The sequence below is a fragment of the Pelmatolapia mariae genome, linkage group LG7 (assembly GCF_036321145.2).
Source record: "Pelmatolapia mariae isolate MD_Pm_ZW linkage group LG7, Pm_UMD_F_2, whole genome shotgun sequence".
Taxonomy (NCBI): domain Eukaryota; kingdom Metazoa; phylum Chordata; class Actinopteri; order Cichliformes; family Cichlidae; genus Pelmatolapia; species Pelmatolapia mariae.
In genome coordinates this window covers 9,853,007-9,869,046 of record NC_086233.1, presented here as the reverse complement: position 1 = coordinate 9,869,046, position 16,040 = coordinate 9,853,007, and the positions used below count along the sequence as shown (strand labels likewise).

The window sequence follows — 16,040 nt, the reverse complement described above, 5'->3', positions numbered from 1 at the left end:
TTTAGTAACTGCAGAACTACAGTAACCACTCCTTCTGTTCACAGCAAAGCTAGTTGGTGTTGCCTCAACTGTCTCAGTTTATCTACCAAGCCAAATCTGTCTGAGTGCTGTCTGTCAGACTGTTTGCATTGTAATGCCCTTTTTCCAGGTGAAAACTTCAGGTCAAACGAGATTCTATCTAAAGTCACTGCTCCGAAAGCCAGTGAAGGGTTCCTGTGCACTGTTTACATGATCTAAGGAGACTTTCTCCATAAAGGAACAAATAACACTGAGCCGTTAAGGACAAAAATTGATATTTTTTGGCAGGAAAGGCAGCTTCAACATAGGCATGACTGCCACATACAATACTTCACTCAGCGCGTGTTAACAGCATTGTTTTTCAAATATGTTAAGAAAAATAAAGAACAACAGAAAAAACCCCACCTAACACAACTTCAGACCAAAAGAAATGCAGGCACCACTGTCGGCGCTTTCCCCCCCCCTTCTCTTGCATTAGGCCTGCCACAAACGATTATTTTGATAGTCAACTAGTCACCGATTATTTTTGTGATTAGTCGACTAATCAGATCATGCATCCATTGGACGTAAAACGTACAGCTTATTGCACCAGCGTGCGGCTGCTCTTATATAACTATCATTAGCTTACAGCTTGAAGTGTTTAAGGTATGTGCTAACTAAAAATAAAGACAAGATGATAGTTTATTTAACTTTTAATGAAATTTGCAGAGTTTAATAAACTCGGCCGTCTGTTCTTTCTATGTAAAATATAACAGGACACTGGAGTAAATTCTCGACCATTTCACACATTTGTTTAATCAGTTCTCTGTTTGACATTTATTCAGCTGTGTAAAAACTATAACTTTAATCTCAGCCAAACCAATTTACTGAGGAACAAATAAAACCCTGGAAAAAGCCAAACAATAACATTTTTAAATTATCTGAGTGACTTATATATCATATTATGTTTAACCTGAGTAGCGAAAGACCGCGGGGGGTTTGAAAATGATGTGCCCCGGAAGTTCGCTGTTCTCACCGGCCCCAGTGAGCCCTCTAGCTATCGAGCTGGTGGGTAACAGACATCTCCGAAAACGTCGGAGCACTTTTGCAAATATGTGATGTTTTGATAAACCAAGCAGATATTTGAAGTTTACACAGCTACATTCTCGCCTGAAAATATGTTAAAAGTTTATTTTGTGGCCCAGAAAGAATAATAAGAGTAATATTAAAACTAAGTAGCTGCCGCCATTGTTGAAAACTGGAATTGGCTGGGCCGCGCTATGAATTCTGGGATAGGTTGGGCCATGAAGGATACACCCGACCCATCCTTCAAATCTGGGAAATGAAGGCCGCATTTTTCGGCCGCGTTTGGTGGAGTCTTTGAATTTGGACAGTCTTCGCTGCGTCGCTGTAACGTAATTGGGCTACAAATGCGGCCTCCGAAGGATGCGACCGCTAAATTTAGACACAGCTATGAAACCGGACACAGCTTCTTCTTCTTCGGGGTTTAACGGCAGCTGGCATCCCTGGACATGCAGTGCTGCCATCTTCTGTTTCAGTCCGTTATTACACTCTTAAATCCTACTACTTATTCCTGCGTCTTTCGGGATCTTACAAAGCTTCAAACGACGCGTCGACTATTAAATTCGTCGGCGCCGATTTTAATAGTCGATGTAATTGTGACTAGTCGACTAATTGTGGCAGCCCTATCTTGCATATTTGCATACAAACATTTCCTCGCTTTTAAAGCTCAAAGCAAATGCTGTCATGAAAAATGAATTTGCTGGTAAATATTATCCTCTACCTGTTAGCACACAGCTCAAAGCCCCTCTTTGCTTAACTACACTCTGAGAGAGCTGGAAGCATTTTATCTGGCAGAAGGCTGCTCATCTGTGTCAGACACTGAGCTTAAACAGAAATCATCGCCTGTAGCAGATTAAGCTGTCGCTTATTAACATTAATGGGATAAATGACTTGATATAACTGGATGGTTAATGCGGAATGTGTTTGTGCTCAGCCATGTTATGTAGCATCAATCAGTAAAATCCCTCTGAAACCAAAAGCAGGCTATAAACTGTAATTGAAAGATGGACATGGCCTCCTTGACATCACGCAGTGGTTTCTGGACTTGGCAGTTGAAGCCTCAACGTTGGTGTTTGTTAGAAGTGAGCAGCTTTTGGAGTTGTGAAGTAACTCAGTATCCTAGTAAGTATCTTACTGAAGCTAGCAAACTTAGCCATCAATGGTACAGTGCGGCACGCTTCATGCATTCTGTCTGTACAACACAGCAAGTCGTCAGATAATCCCATTTAAAAACACACATCCTCGTTCCTGTAAATTTGTGAAGGATTACAAAAAACCCCCTTTAAAACTGATCTCTGAATAGTAATGCTGGTGCTGGGGTTTTTTTTAAACATGGATGTCTATGGGAGTGATGGCACTTCTTGACTCTGTGTTTTAGGCTTCATTTTTTTCTCACATCCTGACCCTCAAAAGTGATGGGATACTAAATACGATCTCATAACTGTTGACCACTTTTTGCCCCAGTGTTGTTCAAAATAAACCACCTAATAATATTCCTGATGCAGTAATTCTTAAATTTTTCAGTCCTCCTTTGCCACAGAAGTGATTTGTAATACAAAGGCTTCTCGCACTTGGGTCTAAATCAGGATTGTGTTCAGCCTCAGTGTGGCACTACTCTTTTCCTGTGCTAGTTGTGCAGATGCTTACTGTCACTTCTCTGTATGGAGTTATTCATTGTAAGGCGGCTTTGTTTGTGTTTAGAGCAGTGACTCAAGGTAGAGTGTCACATTTCCTGTTTCCTCCTGCCCTCCAGTTGGTAGCAGCGTCGCTGTGCTGGCTCCTCCGAGTGTTTCCATTCTGAGCAGACGGGCTGTGTGCCAGTATTTGTGGCGTACCAGGGGACCACAGCTGCCCTCCAGGCTTCTAGTAGCTTTACTTACTTTTCTCTGATCTGTGCCCTCTTTGGGAATAGACTGTGTTAATTTTCTCTGCCTCCTTCTCCTTGTCTTCAGGTCTCTTCTCTGTCAGATTTGTTGCTCTCCTTATCACAGTCTCTCTTATTTTCTCTTTGCCACCTCATACTATCACTCAGGCTCTTGCACATTGTGTGGGTGTGCACATGCTTTATTGGCACCTTTGTGAAACTTAACACTCTTGCAGTAATGTAATAATCCTTATTTTGGCCAGTGTGTTAATTGTCTTCAGTAAGTTGGACACTGCTGGAAAAACAGTGGGAAACATGTCTACACACTTGGTGGATGCAGCCACCATGACCACTGTGACCCAGTGCTTAGTGGAGACCTGTTTTCAAGGCTCAAGATGAGTGTAGGGATGTGGTTAGTGTTTTGAAACCAGACACGATAAGCAAAGAGCATGCACTGTCTGGCTGACACACGGCATGCACTGAGGCTAGCAACATGTCAATCACGTGGTAAAACAAACCCTGCTTTATCGTCACTCTGGACTCAAGTGGCATCCCTAATGTGCGCTGTTAGACATCTAGTTTATAGAAATAAAATCTATGTGCTCATATTAAGCAAACATGGCATTTCACTATGATACCTACAACAAATAACCTGCCTGAAGATCTTTGTGATGGGTGCTTTTTGGAGCTTGCATTATACATCAGCACCTGTGGGCAGAACTGGCATGAATGCCAAAAACCCACAGTTTACCAAATAGGTCTAATGAGGTTGTTTAGTTGAACTGACTATGAAATGTCACACTAACATAAAAATCCCTTTAAAATTTTTCAGTCAGATAAAATCATATAATATCACAAGCCTAATTTCCTATTTGATGAGTATAATTCATTGTATTTTAGTATTTTAGATGCACTGACCACAGTTACACGTCTAAGCTTGCTGAACAGGTGATTTAATTAAGGACTCTCATGGACTTCTTACTGTCAGCACTTATTGTGATTGTGATCACAGTAAGTGCTGCTGTCAACTGTGAAAAATCATTTTTTCCTCTCCACTGTTTTCATTGTCTTGGTCATAATGCTGGCGCTTCAGATCCTGACTGTCATGTTTGTCAGAAAAGGTGCTCTGACTCCATCATAAGCTACAATACTGAATACTTGATATTCACGGACGTGCTGTTAAATAAGTTTTATAGTCCTCGCACATCTATTTGTAGTTGCAAATGTGAGTGAAATGTTTGCACAAGGGGGGGTGGCTGAGCCAGTGGTAATGTCAAACAATCAAAAAACGTGAGAAAACACACTAGGCATTAGTGAAAAGAGTGAGCGTGTATGTGTCAGTGAACAGAAACTCTTGAGTTCTTGAGAGCACTGTTATGATGAAACACTTGCAGGCGTATGCAGCCTGCTTTACCTGACGTGACCGGCCTGGCCTGCACTGTATCATTTCAATCACTGGAACCAGGATTATATTTTTTTAACACAGCAAAGTCTCATCGGAGTGAAGCTGCTGCAGATACCTTCTGGTGTCATCTGTGGTGGCGTTGAAATCTCAGTTTATATTTTAGTGCCTTTGGTCATCATCAGTGATGGGAAAACGCAACAGAGTCAAGTTTTAATTTTATCTACGTGCGTCAAATCATTCTCACAGGATGTTGCAGAAGAATCTTTTTGGTCCTTCATTTCTCCTTTCTGCTTAGCTCGCTCGGTCCTCTCGCATGTGGAAGTACTGCCTCTCAAACAGCACTGCATTAGCCAGGCCAGCTTATGGAAATAGTTGCAAGGCGTGAAGCTTGATGTCAGCTGTGTGCTGTACACATTTGAATGGCAAATGTGTAAGTTTGCGTGTTTCAGTAACGAGATAGCTGTCCACAGACTCCAACTGAGCATCACGTGGCTACGGAGGTGTCAGCGTAGCAGTTTCAGCAACTTGTATAATATCCAGAAAACCCAGAGCTGCTGCGTTACTATCTAAAAAGTGCAGCAGATAAAATCCTCCCTTTTACGTGTGTTAACTGCTTTTCTGAGGAATGCACTTGTAAAAACATTGACTGTAACCTGCACGAGTCCTTAGTTTTAACACACATTTCACTTTGCAGACTTTTCATTTGCATACCATCAAAGTAAGGTCTTCCCTCTTACACAGAGACTTGCACATGCTATAGTTATCAGCCTGCCTCAGATAAATCTCTGCAGCCATGATTTTAGATCGCACTAAACTGTGTGAGCACAGCAGAAATGTTCTTCTGTGACAAAAGTCCAGTTTGTCCTCTCACTTGATTCTTAGGAAAATGATGCCTTGTTCCATGTCCAGAGTGAGAAATGGCATTAAATTTGTTGTGATATCCTGACACAGATCTATCAGGCAAATCCAGTTTGGTGTATTTCACTTTCATTTGAGGTGTGTTCAGGGATTCAGCTCACATGGGTGCCAGGTATTTTTTGGATTCATTTTGGGTTTTGTCACATGTCAGTCCTGCTGCCTCCCACGCTTTTGGCATCAGAAAAGGAAGTGGGTTTTTAATCAGCAGTTGTAACTGCATTGCGAGTGTTCTGTTGGATTTTAGCACCCTCAACAGCCCTCGTCCTTGGGCTCAATAAGCCTTGTTGACTGTCATGACAACCAAGGTCGGGAAGAAAGCACTTCAGTGTTGCTGGAATTCTTTTACTTCATGATGAAGAAACCGTATCAGCTAGTTTATTTTGTGGTTCAGACTTTTCTCTGCAAGAAAATTTAATACTGACAAGTGAGAGGACTTGAGGTTTGTGCTTTACATGGATCAAACTAGTGTAAGGTTACTGTGAGTGTCCTTTGCTGTCTTCATAGTCCATGACTTCTGAGCCCTGAGGGGGTAAGACTCGGTGGCTTTTTTTAAGGCTGTGTCACAAAGCTGAAAAAAAGGGTGTTGAGAAGGTCCACCTGGCTTTGCATCAGCTGGAGAGCGCGGCTTTGGTGACTCCTCCCTGCGATGTCCCTGGGCCAGACACAGTCAGGGTCAGGCAGGATGGACCCTTATGTAATGGACATGATGTCCTCTCTAAATATAGCAGGCATACTGCTCACTACTTCATCTTGAATATGTTTTTAAAGGCATATATTTGGTTTTCTACATGGTCTGTAGCATGGGATGGCCATGTGTTGCGTTGTTTTTGCACATGAAGGATCCAATGTAGGACATGTATGTTGGGAATGATCAGCATTTTTTTTGTAAAATTACAAAAAAATGCTGATCTACACATACAACAGGCTGTACATTATATCATGGCTGTGCTGAAGGTGGATGGTTAAAGTGAGTGGTGATAGCTCACCAATCAGGGCTGTTATTTTATTAATTTTTTAACATCTCAACTCATCTCTTGTAGTAAGTTAGTTGTGTGGTGCACACACACGTACCCAGAACACTCAACCACTGTATTTTGTCAATGAAGGTAAACATAGGCTTTAAAATTCAATCAGACAAACAATACACACGGCTCATCAGACAGTGCGCTAGGTTGGTATAAGGCCCCCACAACAGCCAAGCACAGTCTACATGTTGCCCATTCCCTCAGAAGAAAAAATTGTGATCAGCCAGGATGTCCTGATGAGCAAAGCAGAGAAGGAAAATTTATCAGCTGCTAAGGTAGAGATAATACCAGAGAGAGGTCACACATCGTCAAAAGAGTGCAAGTGGTTCAGTTTTCTCCATTCCGATCGAGCATAGTTAAACAGGTTAAAAGATATAGAGCTGACAGGTCCCGACAAAGTCCAGTAGCATGACACACTTCTTTCACTACATTCATAAATATCAAAAATATGCAAAAGTAGGCCCTAATAAATCTGAAACCACAAACAGGCTAGTCTTCTTAGCCAAAAACCTGCAGATTGTAAAAGTAAATGTATGCATGGAAAAGGATGAAAGTTAAAATTTCACAGACTGCTCACTAATTGATGAGAATAGTACTAGATATTTATATTTTAGTACAGTTGTTAGTGCTTATGGTACTTAATAGCCTCTTTTCCATTAGTACCTATTCGAATCATTTGTTTTCCATTACAGTCGAGTACCATCCAATGTGCGTGGTCATTGTTATAGCAGTGCGTCTGGTGACGTAATTGGGTGAATGTCGAGGCAACAATATACCTGCTGCTTGGGTCTGTGGCTTTTTGTCAGGCTCGGGGACTACAGCGTTGTATTTCCCTCGTTGCTGGTGTTCTGAGAAACCATCCTACTTTGGCAAATCGTCCTATCTGTATGGTAATTTGACGGTTACTTCTGAGTAATCCTACCCCTACCCCTAGCCACAACCCTAGCCATAACCATATGAAATATTCACAATGGGTTAAAAAAAATAGAAGTATAGACCTAATAGACCTAATGGTCATTCTATGACTCTGAAAACCATAGCAAACCAAGGTGAGTTAATGCGAGTTGGAACCGAGTAGGAGCTTATGTTCTAACTAAGGAAAGTTTCATCTGATTATGCCTGTGACAGTGGCTTTTTGGTATGAAAAAACAAACAAACTGCTTAACACTTTAGTTTTCTAAAGTAACTCCAGCTTTTCCTCAGTGTACCCGCTAGGGTAGGGCAATATGGTCAAAAATATTTATCACGATATATATTTGAAAATTTGCCATAACGATATAACTGACGATATAATTGACGTGAGACAAAATACTTTACAACTTTATTAGTGCCAAAAAAAACCCCCATCAATGTATTTTCACTTAAACAAGCAGCTGTTTTTTTTTTATTTATTTATTTTTTTTATGTGCATTAAAGCTATATAAAAATTTAACAGTGCAAATGCAAATTCCTTGCTGACAGTTTAACCAAAATGCATTTCCAGTGGAAATTGGCCGACATATCCTCAGCATAACCATGTATAATATCCACAAAACTTAAAAAGAGGTTAAACACACACAATACAGTAATATTATGTTGAGGCTCCTGACTACGGTAGCCATAATGCTCCAACAATCCATCAAGCGACTTTGGTAAGCTACGAAGCTTACCAAAGGCTCATGTGGCTCTTGCTCTCAGACACATTTGGGCTGGTTCTATTGTAAATGTAAACACATACGAATGATATGATATGGCACAGGTCTGATAACAATATTAGACCTGTCGGGTAGGGGTGGGTTTAAAAAAATCGATTTCCCAATTCAAAAGGATTTTAGTTTCAATTCAGTTTTATTTATACAGTGCCAGATCACAACAACAGTCACCTCAAGGCGCTTTATATTGTAAGGTAGACCCGACAATAATACATACAGAGAAAAACCCCCAAATCATACGATCCCCTTTTACTGATCCCATTGAGATTAAAAACCTCTTGTTCAAGGGAGACCTAGCTAAGATAGCTTTAGCAAAAAGGAACGTTTTAGGCCTCATCTTAAAAGTAAAGATAGTGCCTGTCTCCCGAATGCAAACTGGAAACTGGTTACCCAGCCCTACTATTGGAGTCCTAGGTTTTCCCTCCTTCCTCAGAGCACTCTCCTGTTTTTGTTTTTGTTTTTTAGTAAAGAAAGGTTGAATCACACAGCTTCAACTGCTGTCAAAGTGGGACAAAATAATGTTGACCTCCATTTGTGGCTGTAGAGAAGGTCATACTGTTCGATAACAGTCTTCTCCATTCTGGATGTTAAATATCCTTGGGCAAGATACTAACCTCAAGGTGTTCTCCAGTGCATTCACCAGTGTATGAATGCATGTAAATGTTAAAATAGAAAGCACTTGCATAGAAAGAGCATAGAAAAAAGTGCTTGTATGAATGGGTGAATGAGGCAAGTTGTGTTAAGTGCTTTGAGTGCTCAGAGTAGAAAAGCGCTATACAAGTACCAGTCCATTCCTCCTTTTATGTCAGCTGGTGCCATATTTTTGTAGGCAGTAGATCTGCTGCTTCTCGCCATGAAAAGGACTGCTTACTAGACTTTGAGGTGTTTTGGGCAGTCCTACTAAAAAGAAGCCCTGGGAGAGTTTCTGTCTACTTGGGAATACTTTAGGGGTAGTAAAGAGTTGAGAATAGTGCAGGTACTAACCAGCAGTAGGCAACCAGTCTAAAAATATCGCTGGAGAGGGAGAGAGTTTCTTGTGTCAGTTGAAATCAAATTGAGATCACATTTATCTGTATAAACAAAGATGGCCACAGGAATCAAGCCTAATCAGAACAGTGTACTGTTTGAGTGTTTGGGTGGTGGCTATAGCTTGGAAAAAGCTAAGCACAAATTTAGCAAACAAACAGCTACTGGTCAGGACAGATGCCATACAGCTGCCTTTTGTGTTGGATTGCTGCCCTTGTGCTTTGATCAGCCTCGTGTAAAGTTGAAACTTTAGCCAACACAGCAGCTACTACATGTGCCATTCCACAAGCAGCAAGGCTAGCACTAGCTTGTGCTAGCTTGTGTCATAATGCTGCACCACCTAGAACTGTTGCCATCAGGGGAATAGCACTCTGTGATTTCCACTATTAAAGCATGACTGTTAGTGGTATCTCTGTTTCAACCTGACTGACCTGTATGCATGTAAAATCATTTAAAGCTTTAGAGGACAGTGATTTAAAACCTGACACTAACACAGTGTGTTAATAAATGACAACCTGAAGTAAAAAATGAATGCTTGTACTTGAGGCTGGAGGCTGAGAGGGTGTTCAAATGAAGAGAGGACATCTGAATGGCTTATTGGAATTGCTGTGTTTTTTGTGAAGTACATTACAGCGACCCTCCATCTTTCAGCTCCTGCTCCATCTTCATTTTTGAGCCCTTTCCTTGTCTTCATTCTTTCCTAAAGTCCTTCCTTCTCCTTTTATTTCTCTCACTTTTGCCTTGGCATTCTTTTTCTCCATCTGTCAGACTTCTGGAATGGATGATGGAGAGTTGTGGGTTGCCTAGCAACTACAGTTGCCACAGCAACGGCACCAGAACTGCTGCTTTTTCTTGTCGACAGGGAGAAATGAAATTGATTAAAGGGGGAATAAAATAGGTGATGAGAATTGGAGAGTGGGGAAATGGAGAGGAAGATGTGAAAGGAGAGCTCTAATGGGCAGAACAACATTTATTCCTGTTTCTATTTCCCAGAATGCAGCATTTGTCCACGATAGGAGTGTGTGTGTGTATGTGTGTGCGCGTGCGTGTGTGTGTGTGTGTGTGTGTGTGTGTGTGTGTGTGTGTGTGTGTCAACACACTGTCCTCGCCTCCAGTCCAGTCACACTATCTTCATATCTGAGGAATCTGATGGCAGGCAGTTAGTTAATGTACCACAGCAAAAATCAGGATAAGTATTAATGTCATGTCTTTATAGTACAAATTTACTGCCATTGTCATGTAATGATCATTTTAAACATACCCTTAATTATGATGGTAATAAACTCCAGTTGCATAGCAACTTTATACATAAGATGTTTTTTAGTAAAGAAAAAAAAAAGCAGCAGTAAAACCATTTTTCGTCCATTCTGTAAGTGTGTGTAGGTAGAGCTAACACAGCTGTACACAGCTGTAAGCCTCTAACATGGCCTGCAACATGGAATGAAGCACAAGCAGTCTTACAGTCGACCGCCACCAGCGCTCCATATCTGCAGCTGGATTAGTCTCTTGAGAACATCAGCAATGTATTTGCCTATTGTTCTTACTTCAGTTTGATATGCGTTTGCAAACCCATGCACACAGTATCTATATTTCAAAACATCTCCAATTCAGTAGTAAAGAATATTTCGGGTTCCCAGTTAACTCCAAATCTGTCCATAATGTGTGTTTTCAGACAAATATGAACACTCTATGACCTCCTCAGTAGAGGCAATGAATCACAGAGAAACCCTCTCAGAACTGTGTGTGTGCATGTGTGCTTGCGTGTATCACTGCTCTTACTTACACACTGTCTTGTGTGGTTGAAAGTAGCACTAATGCATTTAAAATGGACTTATTGGTGCTGTCTTACACATTCCTGTCTACAGCAGTTTCAGCAGAGCACACACTGGAGCATCCTTTAAGAAAGGAGAAAATCTCATGTTCCCACAGTTAATAACGATAGCATTCAAGAAAAAGGTTCAGCATACAAATACAGATCTGCTGTTAATTGATATACTTTACATTTGATGCCATAACCAGCCGATAGGGTTGTCTTCAGCCACAGCCTGTCATTTTTCTGAGGTCACAGGAGGGAAAAGGAAACAAGTTACACTACATAATTTCTCTAGCGTGTGTGGGGGGTTTTTTGTTGTTGTTGTTTGTTTTTTTTGTTTTTTTTAAGAGTTTTGTTTTGTTTTTTGTTTTTTTTTCTTTCAGGTTTTTAGGTTGGGTTTTTTTTTTTTGTTTTATTTTGGGGGTTTTTTAGTGTAATGAGGCAGTGTTTTTCCATTGGCTTTTGAAACATGGTTGTAAGAATGGTAGAGGTTAAGTAAGATGCGCTTTTTGCCATCCATTTTCTAAATATTGTAGTGTCTGTCTCCTGAATCCAAACTGCATGCTGGTTCCATAGAAGAGGTGCCTGAAAACTGAAGGCTCTTCCTTCCACTCTTTTAAATACTCTCGGAACAATAGCTAAGCCTGCAGTGTGAGAGCAAAGTGCTCTAATGGGGTGATATGCTACTGTAAGGTCATTAAGAGATGATGGGACCTGATAAGCTCAGGTAAAATATTTATTGTGATTTTTAACATCCATGTAGATGCTGAAAAATAATGGCCTCAACACGGCATTTAATGTATTGTATGTTATTATACTCAATTGGTTAGTTTTAAAATTTAAAAGAACACACCCACCACTTCAGAGCAAGATCTAGAGTAATCACACTAGATCTTGCTCTGACATATGTCATAGAAATTGAACATTTAATAGTATTCCCTGAAAACCCTCATGTTTGCTCATTTCCTACTAACATTTAAGTTTAAAATAATGATTACACAGCAGTGGGGAATACATTTCATCACAGTATGTGTCTGTCTGGAAGTGCTGTAACTAAGTTTAAGAATATAATTCATCCACTGTCATCTTCAATGTCATGTGCCAACACAGGAGAGCAGCTACCTGAACTCTGCTCCTGCAGAGGTTAGTTGTTTTATTAATAGTTTTACATCTTCCCTGCATGTGATTCATGGTGGGAATACTTTACTCCATGGTATAACGCTCAAATGCACACCTTACAGCAAATAACTTATAAGCTGGAGTGGAAATGACATCTAATTTGGAAGGTCTTCATTTAGACTGGAAAAAAGATTCCTCTATTAAAAGCCGACCATAAAGCTAGAACATCTTACTATTCATCACTAATTGAAGAAAATAAGAACCCTAAGTTTCTCTTTAGCACTGTGGCGAGGCTAACAAAAAGTCCTAGCTCTGTTGAGCCAACCGTAACTAATAATGACTTTATGAATTTCTTCACAAATAAAATTGGAGAAAATACTACTCATAACAATCTCACAGACATAACATTATATATAGCAACTTTCAGTGCCATTGATACTTATTTATACTTCTTTTTTTTTTTTTTGTCCAATTGATCTTTCTGAGTTAACTTCAGTAATTACTTCCTCCAAACCATCAATGTGTCTTTTAGACCCAAATCCTAAAAGACTGCTCAAAGAAATCCTACCATTGATTAATGTTTCAATCTTAAATCAACCTATCTCTGTTAATGGGATATATACCACACGCCTTCATGCTGGCAGCAGATAAACCATTACTTAAAAAGCCATCACTCGACCCAGCTGTCTTAACTAATTACTGACAAATATCCACAATTACATAGAGGATTATATTGAATTCCACAGGGTTCTGTGCATGCTATAAGTTTGGTTTGCTTATACATCCTTCCCATTGCCAATGCGTTTGAACAGGACATCAACACCAACGGGTGCACAGGCACTTTTGGAATGACCAGCTGATTAAACTAGTTGGCACTCTGGACAAGACATGCACCACCGCTACCGCTGCACATCTGCCCAGATACCCGGCCAATAAAATCGGGCCATGACCCGATCCAGAGTTTTGTCATACTCCATATAACCGACCATTGGGTTGTAATGAGCTGCCTGGAAAATAATTTTCTGGCGGCTTTTAGGCATCAACAACCGAGTGTGCTCCTCCTGTGTTCGAGCATCGCGACTCACTCAATATAACCTGTCCCTAATTAATACGAAGTGCGGGAATGTCAGCCCCGTTTCAGGGTGCACCACCCAACTATCAATGCTTATTACCTGGTCGAAGGCTGAGCATTGGGTGTCGTCCCAAGGCCTCTTGAGAAGGCCCCCCTGTCTTTTTCTTCTCGCGGGGCCAGTGCCCCACATGCCCCTACCGGCCACGATCGCACTCCAACACACTGCCCCATTAACCTACCGAACCCAGGCCAATCCGTGCCAATTCCTCGATATCTAATTTCCACTAACACTAAGGCATATTTATGAATGTCCCCATGCACACACTTCCCCTCTTCCCACTCTGCCTACAGCAGTGCCCCCAGGCAAAGCAGGGTTTGGTGGATCAGGATCTGCGTACAGCCTGAATCCACCAGAGCCTGGCGTGTACCCCCTCAACACCTTACTGGTACACGGTACGTCTCTCCTGAACTGGGGGAGGGCGTCAGAGGGCCAGTGACGCAGAACACCTGTCCCACCTTCATTAATGGGCAGTCCCAATGGAGGCGCCAGGTTGCACACACCGCCTGCCACCTGGGCTTCCCAGGACAGCAGCCGGAGAGCCCATCTAGGGGCTTCCCATGATGCACTGTTTTTTCTTTTTTGTTTGTTTGTTTCTCTTGTTCTTCACTCACTTTTTTTTTCTTTTTTTTTTTCCTACTGACTGTGTTTATACACCACTCTGCATTTAATAATCAGTTATTGATCTCTGGCTCTCTTCTACAGCGTGTCTTTGTCCTGTGTTCCTCCCCCTCACCCCCAACCAGTCGCAGCAGATGGCCAGCCATTCCTGAACCTAGTTCTGCTGTAGGTTTCTTCCTGTTAAAAGGCAGTTTTTTCATCCCACTTTCCCCAAAGCACTTGCTCATAGGGGGTCATCTGATCATTAAGGTTTTATCTGTTTCTCTGTATTATTTTTGGATGTTTACCTTACAATATAACACACCTTGAGGCAACTGTGGTTGTGCTTTGGTGCTAAATAAATAAAATTGAATTACTATTGCGCTATAATCCTGCTGCAGCTGGTACCTTGTTTCGATAAATTCACAGTTTGAATTAGCAAGTACCAGTGACAGTAGCTCTCATAAATCCTACTGCCTGCAAGCTGCACACATCGATTCTCTATCATCAGAATTGTTATCACAGATATTCTTAAAATATTGTTTTGAGGCTGTATCACTTGTTCCTATTTGGTGGTAGTTTTTATTGTGGACTATTTGAACTTGCTCTGTTACTTAGTTGGAGAATAAAAGCCTAAGACAGTGCGGAGCTGAGCTCCAGACTATACACACGAGTTTAATAGTTTAGCACACCTGCATCTTTTTCTAATAAACTGTAATCTGAGCAGTGTGCTCACTAAGTATTGATGACGATATGAACTAAATCTTGTTCTGCTAAATTGATAGGAATTCATTCAGTCTGATGTTGCTAAACTGAGGCCTTTAATGCTGCTTGGGCAAGTTAATATGGGGGACCACCTTCCTGTTTGTCGTTTGCACACTACACAGGTTTCAGCTTTTTTTTGTGTGTCTCCCCAGTTAGATTGTTGGGTTGGAAAGCACATGTGTAAATCATAACTTGTGCACACTGCACAAATTATGATTTACACATGTGAGAATGTTTACCCAAACTCTAAGGCTAAGTTGTAGCGTCACGGTGTTCATATGTTGATATCTGCTGCTAGGATTCGCTCAGCAGGTGCCAAATGTTCCATGATATTTAACTTTGCAATGGCTCCTGGATATATACAGTATGTTATGCACACACTGGCATGGTAATGAAGTCAGAAGCTACAGTGAGAGCTCATACCTGTCTCAAGGCTTCAAAGGCCCCAGTATACCCACTTCGCTCGGCACCTCAACCTCTTGTCACAGTCACTTGTATTTATACCCATCGTTAAGGAGCAAGAAGTCGCTGGAGTATTCTGCTAAACGACAGGTGTCGCCACTCAGACAATATCACCACCTAAACTCTGATAAGGAGGAGAAGAAGTCAAAACCGGAAGGAGAGACTTTGTCTTGTGTTTTCTCTTGGTTTTTTTCCCCCACAAACGCTCAAGTTTTCAATACTGTTTCATCATCTCTCTCTGTATATCTGTATGTCTCTGAGCTTCTGTGCTGGAACATCAGTAAAGTGACGGTAAAAACCGACACTCTTGTCTTCAACCCAGTGACGGCGCCAGCGGTGCAATGTGCACGACTGGCTGAGACACAAAGATGTGTGTGACACATAAGTCTGGTACCTTGTTACATCTGGAGAGTATGTGCTGTAAGTCAGAGGTTTTGGACCCCCAGACTATGAGTTTGCAAAGACTGCATAGATTTTATAGGGTCACAACTGCAACTAGTTTCCTTTTCGCAAATTATTTTCCATCCTTACTTTCCATTCCAACGTCACACAGACATTAACATGGCTGTGTGTGTGTGTATGTATGTATGTATGTGTATATGTGTATATGTGTATATGTGTGTGTATATATATATATATATATATATATATATATATATATATATATATATATATATATATATATATATATATATATATATTATTACCTTCTTTCGACAAAGAAGGTGCATAAGAAATACAGCAAGCTGTCCATACCTGAGGCCTTGGAAACTGCCAAGCAAAGACTCACAGCCTTGGCCAGCCGCTTGAGAAGGTACACCAGAGAGATAGAAGGCAGGAGAATAAACCAGCTGTTCTCCACAGAACCAGCAAAGGTGTACTCTCAGTGGCAAGGGAACAATAAGAGAACAGCACCACCAAGGCTGGAGACGGAGCAATACTGGAAGAGCATATGGGAGAAGGATGCAACCCATAACGGCAATGCTCAGTGGCTAGTGGATCTGAGGGCAGACCATAGCGACCTCCCTGAACAGGGTCCAGTAACCATCACAGTGGCAGACATCCAAGAAAGGGTCTCCAGTATGAAGAGTTGGACAGCACCAGGGCCCGACATGGTTCACGCCTACTGGCTGAAGAAGCTG

At 41.3% G+C, this 16,040-nt stretch overlaps 1 protein-coding gene across 3 annotated transcripts in view; it reads left to right on the top strand.

Annotated features, from left to right (window-relative positions):
• The window catches only part of grk3 (G protein-coupled receptor kinase 3), a 75,008-nt gene that overhangs the window by 19,299 nt on the left and 39,669 nt on the right, over window positions 1–16,040 (top strand). The gene's annotated exons all lie outside the window — the stretch shown is intronic.